The sequence below is a fragment of the Bombina bombina genome, chromosome 2 (genome assembly GCF_027579735.1).
Source record: "Bombina bombina isolate aBomBom1 chromosome 2, aBomBom1.pri, whole genome shotgun sequence".
Classification (NCBI taxonomy): domain Eukaryota; kingdom Metazoa; phylum Chordata; class Amphibia; order Anura; family Bombinatoridae; genus Bombina; species Bombina bombina.
Window position 1 is genome coordinate 796,651,562 of NC_069500.1, and position 23,005 is coordinate 796,674,566.

At 39.4% G+C, this 23,005-nt stretch overlaps 1 protein-coding gene across 1 annotated transcript in view; it reads right to left on the reverse strand.

The window, feature by feature from the left end:
• The window catches only part of LOC128649620 (gastrula zinc finger protein XlCGF57.1), a 119,758-nt gene extending 97,218 nt beyond the window's left edge, over positions 1–22,540 (reverse strand). Inside the window, exon 1 of the mRNA XM_053702983.1 lies at positions 22,423–22,540. The gene's annotated coding sequence lies outside the window, so the exon portion shown is untranslated. The remainder of the gene's footprint in view (positions 1–22,422) is intronic.
• Positions 22,541–23,005: the final 465 nt, after the last annotated feature.

Genomic DNA, 23,005 nt, shown 5'->3' on the forward strand with positions numbered 1-23,005 from the left:
AAACACAGGCCTGATCCCAGTCAGGGCCTTAAAGGACTGCACATAGATACAGAAGTCTCCTCCAGGGAACCACTAAAACATCTATTAGTTCTGCTTGAGGATCCCTCGATCTCGACCCGTACCTGGGTAGTTTGGCATTTAGACAGGAGGCCATGAGATCCATCTCCGGCATCCCCCATCTGGAGCATATCTCTGCAAATACTTCTGGGTGGAGAGACCATTCCCCCGGGTGAAAAGATTTCCTGCTGAGGAAGTCTGCTTCCCAGTTGTCCAGACCCAGGAATGTAGATTGCTGACAGCATACAGTTGTGGGCCTCTGCCCATTTCAGGATCTGAGAAACCTCTCTCATCGCTAAGGAACTCATTGTTCCTCCCTGATGGTTGATATAGGCTACCTAAGTTATATTGTCCAATTGGAATCTGATCAACTGGGATGAACCCAAAAGGGGCCAAGCCTTCAGGGCATTGCATATTGCCCGAAAGTTCCAAGATATTGATCGGCAACGTGGACTCCTCCTGAGTGCACAGACTCTGTGCCTTCCTGGCACCCCAATTGGCTCTCCAGCCGGATAGACTTGTGTCCGTGGTCACAATCTCCCAGGACAGTCTCAAGAAGCACGTGCCTTGGGACAGGTGACCTTGACAGAGCCTAAAGTGTTGAAAGTGGCGGCGCTGTGTCAACTCCAGGGAACCAAGCTGCCCACATCCTCTGAGTCAACCTTATTGCATTCACCTCCAAAATAAAAGAGCTCACAATAGTGTAGAAGATTTCAGACAATGTGGTAGGCACACAAACTTGTTATACTCACGAGATTGCAGTTAAGATAAGCCTTTTATTGAAATCACAAAGGTGTCTTCAGGTGCAGTTTCAGGTTTTATTTAAACTACAGCACAATGCATTTCGGCTAAAAGAAGCCTTTATTAAGAGCATGAAGTTAAAACAATTTCTGGAACAAATGGTTATAGCCTAGCAATATTCACAAAAAAAATGTATAGTCTCAAAACCCTGCCTGCCTTCTTCAAGACACACCCATCCACAGGTGTGCTGAATTCAGCTTACATCAGGGCTGTATCCAGTTCCTATATTTTTCTGTCAGGAAGTGTAGAAATATATCTCACTAAATAATCTGTATCAAAAACAATCTGTGCTTGGAAACGTGTTATAAAACATTCATTTGTGCAGCATAAATTAAACTATACAAATGATGATGAACCACATTAGCTATTGGTACAAGGCAAAAGTGGTTCCAAAATAAACATCTTATTATTGCGATCTCTGTTAACATCAATATGAAACGTTAAAATCACTATAAAGATAGCGACCAATCTACAAAAATAAACATCGGTCAAATGTCCTTGTGTCAACCAATGAAGAAATCGGTAGTCCCACTCGGTCTTGTTCCCAGGACCTTGTGCATGTCAAGCGACGTGATAACCACTGCACTATCACAATTATTGGGAGAAAGAGGACTTAAGATTTTGATAGTCTGCTACACTATTGTGAGCTCTTTCATTTTGGAGGAGAAAGCAACAAGGTTGACTCAGAGGGCAGCTTGGTTCCCTGGAGGTGACACAGTGCCGCCACTTTCAACACTTTCTGCTTCTATAGCACCTGAAGGGTGCTAACATTGCTTCATACTTTATCCTTTCTAATACGATCTTGACAGAGCCACCAAGAGAGCAAATGTCTCAACAGGCTGTCCAGCATTATCTGCTGGGACAGGTCTGAATGGTCGCCGTTCCATTGTCTCAGCATGTATAGTTGTAAGGGTCTGAGGTGGAATCAGGGAATGATGTCCATACAAGACACCATGAAGCCAATTACCTCCATACACTGGGCCACCGAAGGACTTAAGGAGGCCTGGAGGGCAAGGCAAACTGATGTTAGATTGCAACGTCACTGATCCGTTAGAAAGATCTTCATGGATACAGAGTCTATAACTGTACCCAGGAAATTCACCCTGGTATATGGAGTAAGAGAACTCTTTTCCAAGTTTATCTTTCATCCATGTGACCAAAGAAGACATAGAAGGAATTCCGAGTTCTCCCTTGCTAGACGAAAAGGTGGTGCCTGTACCAAAATATTGTCCAGGTAAGTTGCTACTGCGATACCTCGTGTTCTGGCAACCACTAGGCGAGCTCCCAGAACCTTCATAAATATTCTTGGAGCAGTAGCTAAGCCAAACAGAAGTGCTATGAACTGGAAGTGTTGGTCCAGAAATGCAAACCTCAGGAATTGAAAATGTTCCCTGTGTATCAGAACGTAAAAAGGTATGCATCCTTCAGGTCTATGGTAGTCATAAACTGTCCTTCCTGAACCAGAGGAAGGATTGATATTATTGTCTCCATCTTGAAGGATGGGACGCTTAGAAATTTGTTTAGGCACTTCAAGTCCAGAATTGGACAAAAAGTTCCCTCCTTCTTGGGAACCATGAAGAGGTTTGAATAGAACCCCAGACCTCTTTCTGATGCAGGTACCGGGACAATTACTCCTAAAAAAAAAAATAACTAGGTCCTGTAAGCAATCTAAAAAGGCAGTCCTCTGGTCTTGTAGACAATCTGGATAGAAGGAATCTGCTCCTGGGCGGCTGGGACTTGAATCCTATCCGTATCCCTGAGATACGACCTCCAGAACCCAAGGGTCCTAAACATCCTGAAACCAAGCGTCTGAGAAAACCGACAATCTGCACCCTACTAAATTCAATCCCGGATTGGGGGCTGCCCCTTCATGCCGACTTTTTATCGGCGGGCTTCCTTGTCTGTTTGGACATGTTCCAGGACTGAGCCAGCTTCCAAGTACTCTTGGCCTGCTCGGACTTGGATGAGGATTGAAATCGTTGGGACTTGTCTGAACGAAAGGAAGAAAAATTTTACGACTGTCATCCCTTAGGTCTGTTCTTCTTATCCAGTGGCAGGAAGGCTTCTTTCCCTCCGATAACCATGGAAATAATGGAGTCAAGACCTGGTCCGAATAAGATCTTCTCCTTGAATGGGAGAGAAAGTAACCTGGATTTAGAAGTCATATCCACAGACCAAGACTTCAACCAGAGAGCCCGGCGGGCTAGAACCGCAAAGAAAGGAGTTAGCAATTCTTAATGCCTTAATTTTCTCCTGAATATCCTTGAGGGGAGATTCCACTGCAATAAGTTCAGACAGAGAGTCGCACCAGTAGGTAGCTGCTCCCACCACCGCAGCAACTGCTGCCGCAGGTTGGAATAAAAATGTGTATTGGAACATTTTCCTCAGGAAAGTTTCCAACTTCTTGCCCATAGGCTCTGCAAAGGACGAATTATCCTCAAGGGGGATAGTAGTACGCTTTGCTAGCGTCGAAATGGCGCCATCCACCTTAGGTATGGAACCCCACAATTCAATTTAAGAGTCAGGGACCGGGAACAATTTCTTAAAAGTTGCCAAGGGAGAAAAGGAAGTTCTGATTCTTTCCTATTCTTTATTAATAATGTTCGCCATACGAACTGGTACAGGAAAAGTCTGAGGGACCTTCCTGTCTTCGTAGACCCTGTCTAACTTAGGGATCTTAGGTTCCTCAGGTAGCATAGCCTCTGGAACCTCTACCGTAGACAGGACCTCCTTTAGTAAAAATGCAAATGTTAAATTTTGAATCTAAAAGGAGGGTTCCTCCGCTGGAGGAGACTTGGTAACAGATGTCTTCGACTCAGAAAGTTCACCCTCTGATGCTACAGAGGTTAACTCATCCTCGGATAGCTGAGGAGCTAAGAACGGCGATCAATTAAAACAAATAAAAGGAGCTTTCTACATGAAGTATCTTATACTTCATGAATGAAAGTCCCCTTTATTTGTTTCAAAAGTCAAATCGCTAGGATTTACTTTCACTTTAAAGGGATACTGAAACAAAAAAATGTCTTTCATGATTCGGATAGAGCATGAAATTTTAAGCAACTTTCTAATTTACTTCTGTTATCAATTTTTCTTCGTTCTCTTGATATCTGTATTTGAAAAAGAAGGCATCTAAGCTAAGGAGCCAGCAAATTTGTGGTTCACAACCATGGACAGCATTTGTTTATTGGTGCTGTCCAATCAGCAAGGACAACCGAGGTTGTTCACCAAAAAAGGGCCGGCATCTAAACTTAAATTCTTGCTTTTCAAATAAACATACCAAGAGAATGAAGAAAATTTGATAATAGGAGTACATTAGAAAGGTGCTTAAAATTGCATGCTCTACCTGAATCACAAAAGAAAAATTTTGGGTACAGTGTCCCTTTAAGCTAATATGAGCTGCACAACACTCAAAAACGAAAGTGAAACCTGTCTGTTCCAAGCCAAAAGCACACAGTCTTATGAGCCCAAACCTAATGCAGAACATAAAAATCCCCATAACTGTTCCCAATAATCTCCCTAAAGGACATATTAACCCCTGATCCTATTGAGGTATAGAGGAGTCACAATGTGACCCAATACAGGAGTCCATGCTATAACAATAAAGGAGACTTACCTTCTAGGATCCATGCTGTGGAACAGATACAGCCTCTCAAGTGTAACAGCCTTGTAGCAACGCTCCGACAGGGACCTGAGTGATTAAAAGCAAGTAGTGAAACTCGTCAACACCGATTGCTCAGGAGTTGTAAGCTAACAGCCTGGATGGTTTCACAGAAATACTTTTTTAGTTTGTGCCTTGAAATTTTTACTTTCAGGCTACTAAGGAGTTCAGACAATCTTCATCTTTGTCTGTCATCTTTGCAGGTAAACGTATGGGTCAGAAGGCCATTACGTCTTCTTTGTCTTTCTGGTTGAGGAGTGTCATCCCCCTAGCTTACAAGACAGCGGGACAACAGCCTCTTTTTTGTTCCGTCCCGTTATTCCTTCAGTGTCCTCTGGAGCTTGGGTATAGTTTTCCCAACAGTAAGGAATTAAGTCGTGGACTCTCCCTGCCTTATGGAAAGAAAGATATGTATACATTTTGGAGCAACATATGCTGCCATACAGACATCATCTTTTCTAGGGATGTCCCTGCATTTTCCAGCAGGACAACACCAAACCACATTCTGCCTGGATTACAAGCGCATGGTTGTGTAAGCAGAGAGTGCGGGTGCTAGCATGGCCTCCTAAAATCTACAATTGAGAAAGGATGCAGATTTTAATACACAAAGAGTATGACTTTAGGAAATATGCTTTCACCCACTAAAATACCAAAGTTAGAAATAGTAAACTCCTGGCTAACACACAAGGGAACATTTAAATGTGGCAGTTCGCTTTGTAAAGCATGTGAATATATTCAAGTAACAAAATATTTTGAATCATTTGTTACAGGGCAGAGATTTGAAACCTCACAATGTGTGAATTGTTCGATGGGATATGTAATATATTTGATCTCTTGTTAATGCTGTAAACGTCAATATGTAGGTCTCACAACAAGAGAGGTGACATCAAGAGTTAGAGAGTTTAAGTAATATCAGATGTAAACGAGAGTGTTCTGTCCTTGCATCCTATTTCATCCATGAGCATGGTAGGGATGTAAGTTCATTTAGATGGTAAGCAATAGAGTTTGTTAGACAACCAATCAGAGTGGGAAACAAGTTACTGTATAAGAGATAAGCATTTTGGATATTTAAGATCTGTACAAGATTACCCAAAGTGTTTAATTCCGAATGGGACCTGATAAATCATTGGGAATCTTAACCATAATGAATAAAAAATAGATTATTTTTAAATCCATGTGGTGTCTAACATACTCTATTGTTGCTCAATATATATATATATATATTTATATATATATATATATATATAAAAAAAACACGGAAGGGAACTGCACTCTCATACTGGACCGGGTACACATCCCATGACCCTGCGACATGCTCAGCCCTGGGTGCCACTGGCACTCACAGGAAGCTGTGCTGTTCCCAGAGTCATAGGCAGTTAACCCCAGTCAGGTCTGGGTGCAAGAACCATAGGGAAAATTACAAAACAAATTAATACAACACACAGAGAAAACCCAGCACTCACTTACAAGCTCTTAGCTAAGATTTAAAAGTATATATATATATAAAAAAACCATATGTATCATTTATGCTTAACCGCTGTATGTATTGATTATATTGCTATATAAAAGGAGGCGGTACTACCAACAAACTATCTATGAGTACGGGTATAACTGAAACGAAACGCGTCAGATGTAAGGTGTACCTTACATCCACTTTCTATTTTTGTAATGTATAATTGTAGGTGCACCTGCAGCCGTTTTTAACTGTGTGCTATATGTCTTTTATGACCGCAATAAAGTTTTGCTTTTTTACTGGATGAGCCGTTCTGGGTTTCTAATCTGTGAGGATTGAACTGCCTGCAGTCCTGACCTGTCTACGATTGAGAATGTGTGGCGCAATATAAAGAGCAACAAAGGCCCCGTACAGTTGCGCAGCTGAAGACATGGATAATGGAGGAATGGGGGAAAATTCTGCTTGCTAAACTTAACCAACTGGTGTCTTCAGTGCCCAAATTCTTAATAAGTGTTATTAAAAAAAAAGGTGATGATACACAGTGGTAAACAGTCTACTGTCCCAACTTTTTTGGAACGTGTTGCAGTCATTAGATTTAAAATGAGTGTATATTTTAAAAAAATACATTAAATTCACAAAGTAAAACATCAAATAATGTGTTAATAATGTGTTTTCAATATAGTACAGGGTGAATTCAATTTTCAATGAAATTGTTTTTCTTTTGTGTGCATTTTCCATACTGTTCCAACTATTTTGGAATTGGAGTTGTATACCAGTCTGATAAGGGGTTTGTTTTTAACTATATTATGACAGGGGGGTCAGGAATGGGTTTCCAGTGCAAAAATGGGTCCCAGGTGAAAAAAGTTTAAGAAGCTCTGCTCTAGAGACATTTGATTGAGACCACTGTGAGGCAGAGGTAACATTACAATATCAGGACTCATGGGTGGAGAAATTATTTAGACCAGCGTTTCCCAAACCCATTCCTCAGGACCCTTCACAGGCCACATATTCATTATATCTTAACTAGATCACAGGTGAAATAATGAGTTCACCTATCAGCTGATTAGATCACATGTGCTCTAGTTAACCCCTTAGTGACCATCCTATTTTTTAATTTTCTTACCGTTAAGGACCAGGGATAGTTCTACATTTCTGCGGTGTTTGTGTATAGCTGTAATTTTCCTCTTACTCATTTACTGTACCCACATGTTTTTATCACCATTAAATGGACTTTCTAAAAATACCATTATTTTCATCATATCTTATAACTTACTTAAAAAAAAAAAAAAAAAAGATATAAATATGATGAAAAATGTGAGGGAAAAGAAAAGAAAACACACTTTGTCAAAATTTGACCACCAAAATCTGTTACACTTCTACAACTACCATAAAACACCCATGCTAAATAGTTTCTAAATGTTGTCCTGAGTTTAGAAATACCCAATGTTTACATGTTCTTTGCTTTTTTTGCAAGTTATAGGGCAATAAGTACAAGTAGCACTTTGCTATTTCCAAACCATTTTTTTTTTCAAAGCAATAGTTACATTGTAACACTGATATCTGTCAGGAATCCCTGAATAACCCTTCACATTTAAAAATATTTTTATTTAGTAGACAACCCAAACTATTGATCTAAGCCCATTTTGGTATATTTTATGCCACCATTTCACTGCCAAACAGCTTGAGCAATCATGGCACAAATGGTTGTAAATGCTTCTCTGGGATCCCCTTTGTTCAGAAATAGTAGACTTATATGGCTTTGGGATTGCTTTTAGAAGGCCACTAAGCGCCGCTGCACACCACGGGCTCCATTACATATGCGGTGTCGCCCACAAAAGCCGGCGACATGGTTTTAAAGCGGGTTTGGTATCCGATATACAGTGCCGCATATAAATCTGGCACGTATATTTCACCCGTCGCCCGCAATTTTTAATCCCATAGGCTAACATGGGACCGAGTCGCAAATCGGTATCCAATATTCAGTGCAAGGACTTACGTGATAAAAAAAAAATGGAGTAATCTTACTCCATTTTAACCTCGCCATACAAGACAGCCGCAGCAGGCCTTACGCTGAGTATGAGAGAACCGTAACTCCCGAAAATGCCTGCAAAAATAAACTAACAGCTAACGCATGCTCAATGTCTATCTACCTGTCAACCGAAATCCCCCACCACAATAACTAATAAAGTGTATTAACTCCTATATTCGCCATCAAACCTACACCGCAAGTAATAACTAAATTATTAACCCCCAATTCGCCATTAACCCACAATGCATACTACCTGTTAAAACTGTTAACCCCTAAACCGCCAAAGCCCACAACGCAATAAACCTATTAAAGTATTAACCCCTAAAACACCAAAGCCCCCAACGCAATAAACCTATTAAAGTATTAACCCCTAAACCGCCAAAGCCCAGAACGCAATAAACCTAACCCCTAACCTAACCATCCTAACCTAACACTCCCTAAATTAATCCAAATAACCTAAATTTACAAAATACTAAAGTTACTATTAAATTAAAAAAACCTAACACTACTTTAAAAATACAAATAAACTAAGTATACATTAAAGGGACAGTCTAATCAAAATTCTGGAGTAGACTGTCCCTTTAAGCTACAATTACAGAAAATAAAAAAAATCTAAGATTACATAAAAAAAAAGAAAATGACCACATTTTAAAACAAATTATACCTAATCCCTATGAAAATAAAAAGCCCCCCCAAATAAAAACACCCCCTACTCTAATAAACTACCAGTAGCCCTTAAAAGTGCTTTTTAAAGAGCATTGCCCCAAGATAATCAGCTCTTTTACAACAAAAAACACCAACCCCCCCCCAACAGTAAAACCCCCCCACCAACCAAACCCCCCCAAATAAAATAACCTATCAATAAAAACCCTAAACTACCCATTGCCCTGAAAAAGGCATTTGTTGGGCATTGCCCTTAAAAGGGCATTTAGCTCTTTTACTGCCCACCCTATCTAAATAAAATAACCCCCCCAAAAAAAAACCTTAGTCTAAGCCCCAGGTTGCTACTCACTGTTCCCGAAGTCCGGCGGAGAAGGTCCTGTTCCAGGCAGTGAAGTCTTCTTCCAAGCGGCGACCTCTTCTTTCTTCTTCCTGGAACATCCTTCACGGAGCGGAGCTGAAGACCGCAGAGATGAAGACTGAAGACCGCAGAGATGAAGACTGAAGACCGCAGAGATGAAGACCGGCGACCCTGGAACTGAAGACTGGCGACCATGGAGCGTGGAGGATCCTCTTTGTACGATCTTCGCCGCACACTGGATAGAGAATTCAAGGGACACAATTAAAAATGGCGTCCCTTGAATTCCTATTGGCTGATTTGATTCTTCAAATTCAAATCAGCCAATAGGATGAAAGCTACTGAAATTCTATTGGCTATTCGAATCAGCCAATAGAATTTCAGTAGCTCTTATCCTATTGGCTGATTTGAACAGCCCATAGGATTTGAGTAGCTTTCATCCTATTGGCTGATTTGAATTTGAAGAATCAAATCAGCCAATAGGAATTCAAGGGACGCCATTTTTAATCACGTCCCTTGAATTCTCTATCCAGTGTATGGCAAAGATCGTACGAAGAGGATCCTCCACGCTCCATTGCTCCGCGGTCGCCGGTCTTCAGTTGCAGGGTCACCGGTCTTCAGCTCCGCGGTCTTCAGTCTTCAGCTCCGCTCAGGATGTTCCAGGAAGAAGAGGTCGCTGCTTGGAAGAAGACTTCACCACCTGGAACAGGACCTTCTCCGCCGGACTTCAGGAACGTGAGTAGCAACCTAGGCTTAGACTTAGGGTTTTTTAATTTTTTTTTGTTTTTTTTAAATTTTATTTAGATAGGGTGGGCAATAAAAGAGCTAAATGCCCTTTTAAAGGGACAGTCTACACCAAATTTTTTTCTTATTTAAAAAGATAGATAATCCCTTTATTACCAATTCCCCGTTTTTGCGTAACCAACACAGTTATATTAATATACTTTTTACCTCTGTGATTACCTTATATCTAATCCTTTGCAGACAGCCTCCATATCTAAGTGCCTTTGACAGACATGCAGTGTAGTCAATCAGTGAAGACTCCTAAATAACTTCACGGGAGTGAGCACAATGTTATCTATATGACACATGTGAACTAGCACAGTCTAACTGTGAAAAACTTTCAAAATGCTCTGAGCTAGGAGACGGTTTTCAACTGTTTAGAAATCAGTTTGAGCCTAGCTAGGTTTAGCTTTTCAAAAATACCACCAAGGGAACAAAGCAAATTTGATGATAAAAGTAAATTGGAAAGTTGTTTAAAATTGCATGCCCTATCTGAATAATGAAAGTTTAATTTTGACTAGACTGTCCCTTTAAGGGCAATGCCCAACAAATGCCCTTTTCAGGGTAATGGGTAGTTTAGGGTTTTTAGTGTTAGGTTATTTTATTTTGAGGGGTTTGGTGGGTTGGGGGGGTTTTACTGTTGGGGGGGCTTAATGTATTTTGCTGTAAAAGAGCTGATTATCTTGGGGTAATGCCCTGCAAAAGGCCCTTTTAAGGGCTACTGGTAGTTTATTAGAGTAGGGGGTGTTTTTATTTGGGGGGGGCTTTTTTATTTTCATAGGGATTAGGTATAATTTTTAAAAATTTGGTAATTTTCTTTTTTATTTTATGTAATCTTAGATTTTTTTTATTTTCTGTAATTGTAGCTTAAAGGGACAGTCTACTCCAGAATTAGACTGTCCCTTTAATTTATACTTAGTTTATTTGTATTTATAAAGTAGTGTTCGGTTTTTTTAATTTAATAGTTACTTTAGTATTTTGTAAATTAGGTAAAGTGGGTTCATTTAGGGGGTGTTAGGTTAGGATGGTTAGGTTTATTGCGTTGAGGGTTTTGGCGGTTAAGGGGTTAATAGTTTTAATAGGTTTATTGCGTTGTGGGCTTTGGCGGTTTAGGGGTTAATAGTTTTAATAGGTTTATTGCATTGTGGGTTAATGGCGGATTAGGGGTTAATAGTTTTAATAGGTAGTTTGCGATGTTGGGGTTGGCGGATTTAGAGGTTAATAATTTAGTTATTACTTGCGGTATGGGTTTGATTGCGGATATAGGGGTTAATAGTTTAATTAGGCTTATTGCGTTGTGGGGGGTTGTCGGTTTAGGGGTTAATACATTTATTATTAGTAGTGAGAGGGGGGATTGCGGATATAGGGGTTTTTACGTGTCGGGCTTATTTTTGGGAGGCGTGTTAGACTATTACGGGAGATTTGATATTTTCTTTACTTTTCTTAGGCGCCGGCAGTTTCTAAAGTGCCGTAAGTCACTGGCGACTCCAGAAATTTGAATTTACGCTCATTTCTGGACATCACTAGTTTATCAGACTTACAGCACTTTATGAGCTGCCGGCGGGGTATATGTAATACCCAGATGTGAGAGGTGAAATTACGGGCGGCGCGGGTTGCAGCGATTGCGCTGTATATGTACTCTCGCCCCACACTTATATTATGCCCAGCAGTGAAGGGGTTAATTAGGTAGCTTGTAGGGTTAATTTTAGCTTTAGTGTAGAGATCAGTCTCCCACCTGACACATCCCACCCCCTGATCCTTCCCTGACCCCTCTCAAACAGCTCTCCCCCCCAAGGGTCACCCCGATCTTAAGTACTGGCAGAAAGTCTGTCTGTATAAAAATAAGGGTTTTTTTTGTGTTTTTTTTTATTATATATTTTCTGCAGTATAGAATCCCCTCTTACCACCCAACCTCCCTAACCTATTTGCCACCATCTTAGGTACTGGCAGCTGTCTGCCAGTAGCCAGTTTGCTCTAAATTAAGTTTTTTTTGTTTGTTTTTTTAAATAAAATAACTCCCAGATCCCTTTCCAAGCACGTATCCCACATAGGATCCCCCTCCTCCTCACTCACTGCCGGTGTTGTAGCGTGGCACAGCGGTCCAACCCGCTCCCACCCCGCTTCCTGCCTTCTCCAGCGATGGGCCGTCCACCCACCTCCCTCCAAGTCCTCCCATCACACCAACGATCGGCACCATTGCTGGCCGATGCAAAGAGGGCCACAGAATGGCCCTCTACATCGGTTACTGCCTAAAGGGTATTGCACGATGCCTCAATATCAAGGCATCGCTGCAAAAACCTGAGAGCAGCTGGAAGCGATCACGATCACTTCCAGCGCTCATTTTACATGCTATGTACGTCCTTGGTCCTTAACTGTTGTTTTTTTGAGGACGTACATAGCACATCCTTGGTCCTTAAGGGGTTAAGATATAATAAATATGTGGCCTGTTAAGGGTCCTGTGGACTGGAGTTGGGAAACACTGATTTAGACGCGCAAACCTTTTAGCTGAAGTGCCCTTTTGAATATGGGTGCACAGCTTTATGTGGGATGGGTATGGCACCCACAGGTGCTATAATTCTGGTAATAAATAATGTGTTTATTTGTGCTGGAGAAACTGGTTGCTGTGGGGGAGTTTATAAAGGCTGTTGCAGTGAAGGAATAGCAAAGTATTAATTTTGGGTGGGTTGCTTTTAGATAGATGAATTAAATGGTATTGTGGTTTTACTGGTTAATGGACAATATTTCTTAAATGCTATTAAAACAGTTAAGGGGTTAGTTGACAGAGGGGATAACTTTAGCAGTGTGTGGATATTGGAGTTGGTTAATTACTTCTCCACATAGTCAAATACAAAGAGTATTTATTTTCTCTAAAACTAGATCATATGTGTCTCTTCTGGGTATGGATGCAACATGCATGTCTCTAATACACTGGCTTGTATGTAGGTTTATGACAATTATTTAGTAAAATACTTTTTTTTTAAAAGCTTACTATATATTTTTAATGATTTGCAATGTTCTGTATAATTTTGCACATTTTATTTTTTACTGGTTTGTCTTTATTCCCCATTAAAGGGACATGAAACACCAAATTTGAATTAAAATGATTCAGACAGAGCAAACAGTTTAAACAGCATTCCAATTTACTTCTGTTATCAAATTTGCTTAATTCTTTTGGTATCCTTAGTTGAAGGAGCAGCAATGTACTACTGGGAGCTAGCCGAACACAATGGGTAAGCCAATGACAAGAGAAATATTTGTGGCACTACCAATAACCAGCTAGCTCCTAATAGAGCATTGCTGCTCCTGAGCCTACCTAGGTATGTTTTGCAGCCAACGATATTAACCCCTTAATGACCACAGCACTTTTCCATTTTCTGTCTGTTTGGGACCAAGGCTATTTTTACATTTTTGCGGTGTTTGTGTTTAGCTGTAATTTTCTTCTTACTCATTTACTGTACCCACACATATTATATACCGTTTTTCTCGCCATTAAATGGACTTTCTAAAGATACCATTATTTTCATCATATCTTATAATTTAATATAAAAAAAATGATAAAATATGAGGAAAAATGGAAAAAAAACACACTTTTTCTAACTTTGAGCCCCAAAATCTGTTACATATCTACAACCACCAAAAAACACCCATGCTAAATAGTTTCTAAATTTTGTCCTGAGTTTAGAAATACCCAATGTTTACATGTTCTTTGCTTTTTTTGCAAGTTATAGGGCCATAAATACAAGTAGCACTTTGCTATTTCCAAACCATTTTTTTCCAAAATTAGCGCTAGTTACATTAGAACACTAATATCTTTCAGGAATCCCTGAATATCCCTTGTCATGTATATATATTTTTAGAAGACATCCCAAAGTATTGATCTAGGCCCATTTTGGTATATTTCATACCACCATTTCACCGCCAAATGCGATCAAATACAAAAAATCGTTCACTTTTTCACAAACTTTCGGTTTCTCACTGAAATTATTTACAAACAACTTGTGCAATTATGGCATAAATGGTTGTAAATTCTTCTCTGGGATCCCCTTTGTTCAGGAATAGCAGACATATATGGCTTTGGCGTTGCTTTTTGGTAATTAGAAGGCCGCTAAATGCCACTGCGCACCACAAGTGTATTATGCCCAGCAGTTAAGGGGTTAATTAGGGAGCTTGTATGGTTAATTTTAGCTTTAGTGTAGTGTAGTAGACAACCCCAAGTATTGATCTAGGCACATTTTGGTATATTTCATGCCACCATTTCACCGCCAAATGCGATCAAATTAAAAAAAACTGAAATTTTTTCACAATTTTAGGTTTCTCACTGAAATCATTTACAAACAGCTTGTGCAATTATGGCACAAATGGTTGTAAATGCTTGTCTGGGATCCCCTTTGTTCAGAAATAGCAGACATATATGACTTTGGCGTTGCTTTCTGGTAATTAGAAGGCCGCTAAATCCTGCTGCGCCTCACACGTGTATTATGGCTAGCAGTGAAGGGGTTAATTAGGGAGTTTGTAGGGAGCTTGCAGGGTTAATTTTAGCTTTAGTGTAGAGATCAGCCTCCCATCTGACACATCCCACCCCCTGATCCCTCCCAAACAGCTCCCTTCCCTCCCCCACCCCACAATTGTCCCCGCCATCTTAAGTACTGGCAGAAAGTCTGCCAGTACTAAAATAAAAGGGTTTTAAAAAAATAAATACATTTTTTTTAGCATATTTACATATGCTACTGTGTAGGATCCCCCCTTAGCCCCCAACCTCCCTGATCCCCCCCAAAACCGCTCTCTAACCCTCCCCTCTGCCTTATTGGGGGCCATCTTGGGTACTGGCAGCTGTCTGCCCGTACCCAGTTTGCAATAAAAAGTGCTTTTTTTTTGTTTTTTTGTTTTTTCTGTAGTGTAGCTTTGTAGCTTTCCCCCCCCCATACACAGACAAACCCCCACCACCTTGCTGATCGTTTTTTTTTTTACATTATTTATATTTTTTTTTCCATTTTTTATTTCAGCATTTTCTGTAGTGTAGCGGTTCCCACCCGCTCCCTTCCCGTGCACGCGCCCGCCCCCACCCTCCCGTGCACGCGCGCGTGCCCCCAGCCGCCCACGATCCCACCCCCCTTCACACAACCAGGGCCATCGATGGCCGCCACCCGCCTTCGGTCCGGCTCCCACCCACCAACGCAGTAAGCCACCGATCTCCGGTGCAGAGAGGGCCACAGAGTGGCTCTCTATGCACCGGATGGCTTACAAAGGTTATTGCAGGATGCCTCCATATCGAGGCATCACTGCAATAACCGGAAAGCATCTGGAAGCGAGCAGGATCGCTTCCAGCTGCTTTCCACACTGAGGACGTGCAGGGTACGTTCTCAGGCGTTAACTGCCTTTTTTCTGAGGACGTACCCTGCACGTCCTCAGTCGTTAAGGGGTTAAAGGGATATGAAACCTATTTTTTTTTCTTTAATAATTCAGATAGAGCATGACATTTTAAGCAACTTCCTAATTTACTCCTATTGTCAATTTTTATCGTTCTCTTAGTATCTTTATTTGAAAAGCAGTAATGTAAGCAAGAAAAATTGATAATAGGAGTAAATTAGGAAGTTGTTTAAAATTGCATGCTCTGTCTGAATCATAACAATTTTTTGGGGGTCTCATATCCCTTTAAGAGAACAAAGCAAATTAAATAATAGAAGTTACCTGGAAAGCAGTTTAAAATTAATTGTTCTGTCTGAATCACTTAAGAGGCCACTCTTGTACCCCAGGGTTCACATTGACATTATTTTTGAGAAATCAATTTTGACTCTGTGATAAATATATATATATATATATACCTTATAATTAGAGACCACTCTCGGACCATGACAGTCTTCTCCACAGAAAATGTTGCCAACCTGTTGGCATTATAAACTAGTCAGATGGGGGCAGTGTAATACTTTATAATATAACTTTTTCTGCTATCCAAAGCACAAATTAATTGTCATATTTCATCATACATTTATTTAATGATAGTTTGAGCAATAAACATTGAAAAATATAAATATTTGCTAATTTTAGCTTCTTTTTGGTGAAAATTTAGCCGGTGGTTAGTAAAATCAGCCGGGTGGTGCACCTATTAAAAAGGCCCTGGGGAGAACACTGCATTCACAAATACAAAAGTGATAGAAGGCAATTTTAAGGGGAAAAGGACTACTCATGGATCATTACATGGTAACAAACTACTGGTTTATACAACTAGAGCAGTGGTTCCCAAAGTGGGCAGTACTGCCCCCTGGGGGGCAGTTGGATTATTGAGGGGGCACTAATAGGCATGAGAAATGGAAGAGGGGCATTTGGTTTACCATAGGGGCACAAGTAGGTAAGGAGTGGAAGGTTAATGCTAGTGGGTCTTTTCAAACTCAATGTTCATTGTTAGTTGTGCTTTAGTCTAGATGTCCGAAGCAAAACATCTTTCTTGCTTTGTATTTGACCATATACAGATCTCTAATTTTAGATTAGAGACTGGGAACAACTTTTAAAACAAACAAAAAAAACTTGCAGGGTTTCCTATCTGGAAGCATTGTATCCTAAAAGGTGTGAACATAGAGGATTTGACCGTCTTTTTGTGATTAAATACCTTTGTGTATATACTATGTACTGTATAGAATTCACATTCTTTAAATAATATTGAGGGTATATACTGGAAGTGGCTACTAGGTGGCACATTTTATTTTAGGCAACCTTTTGGAAGGTGATATATGGTCTGGTACTTTCTACTCTATTGAATATTATATAGTTATATATTGGAGATTGTGTGTAAATTATGGCATGATTAGAGTTGAGTGCATGAAATGTCGCCTATTTCTGTAGACCCTATGTTTCAATAAAGAGTCATACAGAAGACTGCACTCTTGGAGTGAATTGATAAGTACTTTGGGTTTTGTGCAGTAACCCTCTCCAAAATTGCTGTAAAGATGGTTTTTGTGTGTTGATAAATCCAGTTTGACACCTTGATCACTTTTCAAACTCATCTATCACATGAAACTTTTTTTTTTTTTAATACTAAAGTAAATACTAAGGGCTAGATTACAAGTGGAGCGCTAATTTATCGTACACCCACAAACGGGCAAATTAGCCAGTTTATTGGCCTGATAAATAGCCAGCCATTACAAGTGGCTGGTTATTGCTACCCCAAGCTTGCAGTAGCAATTAGTGCTCAAAAAATTAACTAGACGTCAGACCTCTGATAATACAATTTTAATTACTCTAAAAAAAATTAAAAAAAAAGTATTTAAAATTTGAATAAATGTTTAATATTTTTACAGGTAAGCTAGGGGGGGGGGGCGCGTTGATGATGAGATTATGGAACCAAGGGGGCAATAGCTGGAAAATGTTTGGGACCACTGAACTAGAGCACCAAGGACAAGTTAAGGACTCAAAGAATATATAAGATATACAAAATAAAGAAAAAAATAAAGAAACAGTGTGGTCTGATTTGTATATATCACATATTGCTATGCTATACTGACTAGAGCCCAAACAAAATGACAAACTGCTTTGAGTATACATATATCCCTGGGGATTACCAGATAGCTAAATACAAACTTATATGATTTACAATTAAAGCTTAGTACTCACAACTAATACAGAAACACATGATAATAGACAAAAGTCTCCTGCATGAGGCAATCATATAGCCTAGAGCTCATATGTAAAAAAAAAAAAAAAAATTATATATATATATATATATATATATCTCAATCTGTACATTCACTATATGCTTTATTGGTTATTCATCCTAAATGGGAACCTATAGGAACTAGACTATCAATAGATATGTCTCAAGGGTTGCAGGCCCATCCACCATCGTGTCGAAGCAGGCCTCAACAGTCCAGATGGACACGTTAAGACACCATCCATCCCTATTTTTCATCACCTCCCCAAGGTGCACAAAACCTTGGAGGAGGTGAGAGGGAGGCCTATTGTTTCAGGCATTGGGTCTTTATTCGAGAGGATTTCTTCCTTGGTTGAGTCCCTCCTGCAACCTCTGGTGATGCAGTTGCCCTCCTACCTGAGAGATACCACCCATCTGTTGAACAGCCTTGATCGAGTCAATTGGGAAGCTAACTGTTCATGGATTACGGTGGATGTGGTGGGCCTCTATTCGTGTATACCTCACGAATTTGGTCTAGAATCTATTAGGTTTTCACTAGACAGGTACAATAATTATGATGAGAACTTGAAGGCTTACATATTGAGAGTACTTCAATTTCTCTTGAGTCATAATTATTTCAAATTTGAAGATCATTTCTTTCTCCAGAGGCGTGGGACCGCGATGGGTGCTAAATTTGCCCCAGCCCATGCGAACTTATTCATGGGCTGGTGGGAGAGGTCCCACGTCTTTGGAGAATTGAACACACAGAGAAGCAAGATTAAGTCTTACAAGCGGTATATAGACGACTTGCTTTTCGTGTGGACTGGGTCTGAGGAAGAAGCAGTGCAATTTCACGAGTATTTAAATAAGAACACAGTGAACTTGCAATTTACATTTACTTGGGAGAAGGTGTCAGTTCCTTATTTGGACGTTATTCTTACTGGTGATATCATCAACCAGAAGATAATAACGACTTTATATAGGAAGCCCATCACATCGAATACCATTTTGCACGCCAAATCCAGTCATCCGAGACATACTGGGTTTGGAGTGGCAAAAGGGCAAATGATTAGATTAAAGAGGAATTGCTCCCGTGACTCTGACTTCCAAAAGGAAGCTATTACCCTTAAGGCACAACTGTTGGAAAGAGGCTATCACCCTAAAACTGTAAAGCGGGCATATGTAGAGGTTAATAGAATGGAGCGGTCCAGTATGCTCCTAAAGAAGGATATAAGTCAGAATGAGTCTTTTAATTTAAACAGACCCACTTTCACTACTACCTTCAGCCCACAATTCAGTGAAATTTGTGGTATTATAGAGAAACACTTTGCAGTGCTTATGGGTGATCAGAGTCTCAAAAACATTGTGGAGGAGGGCTGCAATTTTGTCCCTAAAAGAGGTTGAACCATTGGTAACATCTTAGCCCCCAGCGTGCTTAAGAAACCACAAACGAGTGGGAGTAGCTGGCTTTCAGTAAAAGGTCATTTTAAATGCCATTTCACAGCCTGTATTGCTTGTAGCCACACATATGTGACCAATCGTTTTCAGTCCAGGGTCACACAAAGGGTGTTTCTTCTCTCTAATTGCACAAACTGTAGAACCACATATGTTATATATGTAGCAGAGTGCACTGAGTGTAACAAACAATATGTGGGGTGTACGACCCGTGAGGTAAGGTTCCGGATCAGAGAACACCTGAACAATATCGAAAAAGATATAGATGTCTCTGATCTGGTCCATCACTTTATAACAGTACATCATAAAGTGGTCAAAACTTTTAGATGGCAAGTTATTGAATTCATCAGAAATACTCCGCGAGGGGGAGATAGAACTGCTAAACTATTACACAGGGAGGCTGGATTTCCATTATTATATATATATATCTCAATCTGTACATTCACTATATGCTTTATTGGTTATTCATCCTAAATGGGAACCTATAGGAACTAGACTATCAATAGATATGTCTCAAGGGTTGCAGGCCCATCCACCATCGTGTCGAAGCAGGCCTCAACAGTCCAGATGGAGGAACTTGTTTAAATCACAAAATAGTAATACCCAGATGAGCAGAGAAGATAATTGAAATAAACTATGATAAGATTAAAGCTTGATATCTTATGATGAGACCACTAAGCAACAGATTTAGAAGCTTTAGACAGACCTCAATATTGCTGCCAGCCATGTCAGCCGCCCAGACATGCCCCCCCCCCCCCCTTTAAAGTGATGGTAAAATCTAGCATTTTTTGAAACACTAGGATTTACCAGTACTACAAATAAAGAGGACTTTCAGTCATGAAGTATAAAAAAAAACTTTATGTTGAAAGTACATTTATTTGCAGCGAGTTTATGCTGAGCTGAGAACCTCCGGCCGCCCTCAGCAAAAATCTATTTATTCAATGAGGTGACGTTTTCACCTCTTGGCCAGTAGCTGTGGGGGCCAATCGGCATTATGCTGTATGGCTAGCACACTATTGGCTAACAGGACATTACTGACAAAAAGGAGTTTTGCCATAAATTAGCTACAAATAAAGTAACTTTCAGCATGATGTTTTTTTTATACTTCATGACTGAAAGTCCCCTTTATTTGAAGCACTGGTAAATCCTAGTGTTTCAAAAACTCTAGGTTTTACCATAACTTTAAAGGGACATTAATCATGAAATAAATGATAGATAGAATGATGCATTCAAAGAAAAGTTTAGTCTGAGAATAACATGTAGATGTATTTTTTTTACGTTTGATTAGCTGTTTAAATATTGACAAAACAAGTGTAAAGTTTTAATGTCTATAAAGCAATGGGAGCTGCAATGTTGTAACTTAGGTTACTTTCTCTGCTGTGACCAATTAGGGACAGTTATAAATAGGTCACCAGAGTCTGTAGCCAATGGCTGTTTGAAATATAACAATGTTCAGCACTTCCATTTCTAACAGGAACAGAAAAGCTCACAATTTCTGTATGAAATTACAGGAAAAGGGCACAAAATACATAATGAAAGTATATTGCAGGTATGTATGTATATATATATATATATATATATATATATATACATGCTTTATCATTTTATATTACCATCTGAAAGTGTTTATTGTCCCTTAAAGTATTTTATATTACAGTAACAGTGGGTGGGTGGTCTCAAAATATTAATTAAATAGTTAATTAAAATGGCAATAAAAGTGTTGCTTCTGATGTTGGGGGAGGGGTTTCACACATTCAATTGCACTATATCCCATTCAATCTTGGGTGATTGATAGCCTAATCCCAAATTCATTTTTATCATTAAATTTACCGAATAAAGCTCCTTATCTACATATACTATTATACACCTGCACCCGATCACCCTGATAGTTGAATTAAATGTTGGTGAGAATACTATCTGACACCCTGAGTGCAAAATAAATTGCATTTGAAGGATGATGTCTGGGACATGGGAGGTTAATATCTTGAGGGCAATAGTCAATCTGTATTTTGTGGGCGAACACACATGTAGGAGGTACACAGTAGTTACGCACAGAGGGGAGCTGTTACGGGTAAAGGAGTGTCAAGGTTGATGGGTTCCAGTCATTTCCTTAAATCCAAGACACAGAGGGGGGGAAGCAGGTTATACCTCCAAATCTCTGACAAACATGCAGGACAGTTGTGACGTACGCAAGGTAACTTCCACCAACACATGCTGCATCACTAGTTGCAAACATGGAAGTACTGGTTCCCTGCCTGGGAACATTGTCCGCCTGCCCTTCCTTTTATTGGTTCCAAAATGTTTTTATCAAAGTTAAAAAAAAAAAATCTTGGTTTTACCAAGTGTAAATAAATACACTTTTAAGAGCCGTATAAGCCCCCTAATTTGATTATTATACTTGCGTAGTTTGTTTCCCAGTACCCAGAGCTATGCATTAGCCATATTTAAAAAAAACTAAGTGTCTAGACCATAACGCAATTGAATTAGTTAAAAAAAAAGGTTGCAATAACTCAAACACAGCCCCATTTTGCTCAAAACTTTATTGATGCAGCACAGATTATATCAATATATCTCGAACTTTGGAAGCTTAGATATTAAAATAGCAAATCTTGAATAGAATTTTTTTTTTATTTTGTGAATAAACATAACATGGTGGTCAAGGGACAAAATGGTGAAAATTAAAAACTATACATGAGTGAATTTCAGTATTGATTAGAGGACGTACTAAAGGGAATGACAAGGGTGAATGACAAAATGGAATGCCATATACTTTAATGAGAAGTCATTCCTTTTAGTACATCCCTTGGTTAGAAGCATGTTTGAAATACACTTGCAGTGACAAAAAAAGCTTCTAATAAAATATATTACTGTTTCAATGAAGTTCTTGAGGAGCACCAGTGTGCATAGCATGGATACCCCAGTATGTATACAAACACTGTGTCCACACACAGTAAAGCTATCACAGCTATTGCTTTTACTAAAAGCACTTTTTTTCTAATAAAAAAGAGTGCTGCAAATGTGATCCTATTCAAACTTGAAGCACATCATTTGCATTTCAATTTCGATTATTATGTCCCTTTAAGTAATAGCTTGGATAAGGATAACACCCTAAGTTTCTATCAGTTTAAACCTGGGTCCTACTGTATATATATATATATATATATATATATATATATATATATATATATATATATATATATATATATATATATATATATATATATACACACACACACACTATATCAACGATATATAAGAAAAGAGATGAGTTGTCAGCACATACCATGCCAGAGCGAGATCGCTAACATATAATAAAAAAAATAAAATCATTAGTAACACTTCTTTTACACTTTGTGAGACAAAAACGATGCAGTGTATAAAGCTGTCATTAAGCTCAGCTGACGTATAACATAAACATCAATAAGTAGTATAATGATATACAGCTGCTTTTCAGATCCATTGCTCTTTAACACCAATCTCGCCTAGGTTTGTTTACGGAAGGAATGAGTTAATAAACAGAGGAGTGAGGTAATAAAGACACTCTTACCCAGCCTGACATTCCACCCCGCACTTTTTGGTCTGATCCCCGCCTCCATGCTGCCTGACGTCACTAGGTCATAAAGCAGATAGGGGGCAGCACAATTTCCAGATTTCCTGTGTAGTGGCTACATCCAATCCTTCTAACGTACCCTCTGACGTAACGGCAGTCATGTGACTCTGCAGTGATCGTCACATGGTAGATGTTGAAGAGAAGGGTGACACTCAAATTAATAGGAGTTTGTTGTGCTTTTTTTCTGCATCGTTGAGCGTGACGTTTGCATGAGATAATAAGCTGGGAACTTAGATACTTTATAACAGACACACAGTAATTGTAGTTTGTTTTACAGAACTGAATAGTGGAAACTTTATTTGTGGCTTAGATCTTTACTAGACACACGAAGAGTCAGGTGTGACAGTGTAGGGTAGGGTGACCATATTTTAAAAAAGAAATCCGGGGACATTTTTTTTATTTATTGGCAAATGGTAAAAAACTATTTTATTAGCACAGGATAGATATATACACACACACAATATATATAAATATACACACAGTGTGTGTATGTATGTGTATATGTATATATAATATATAT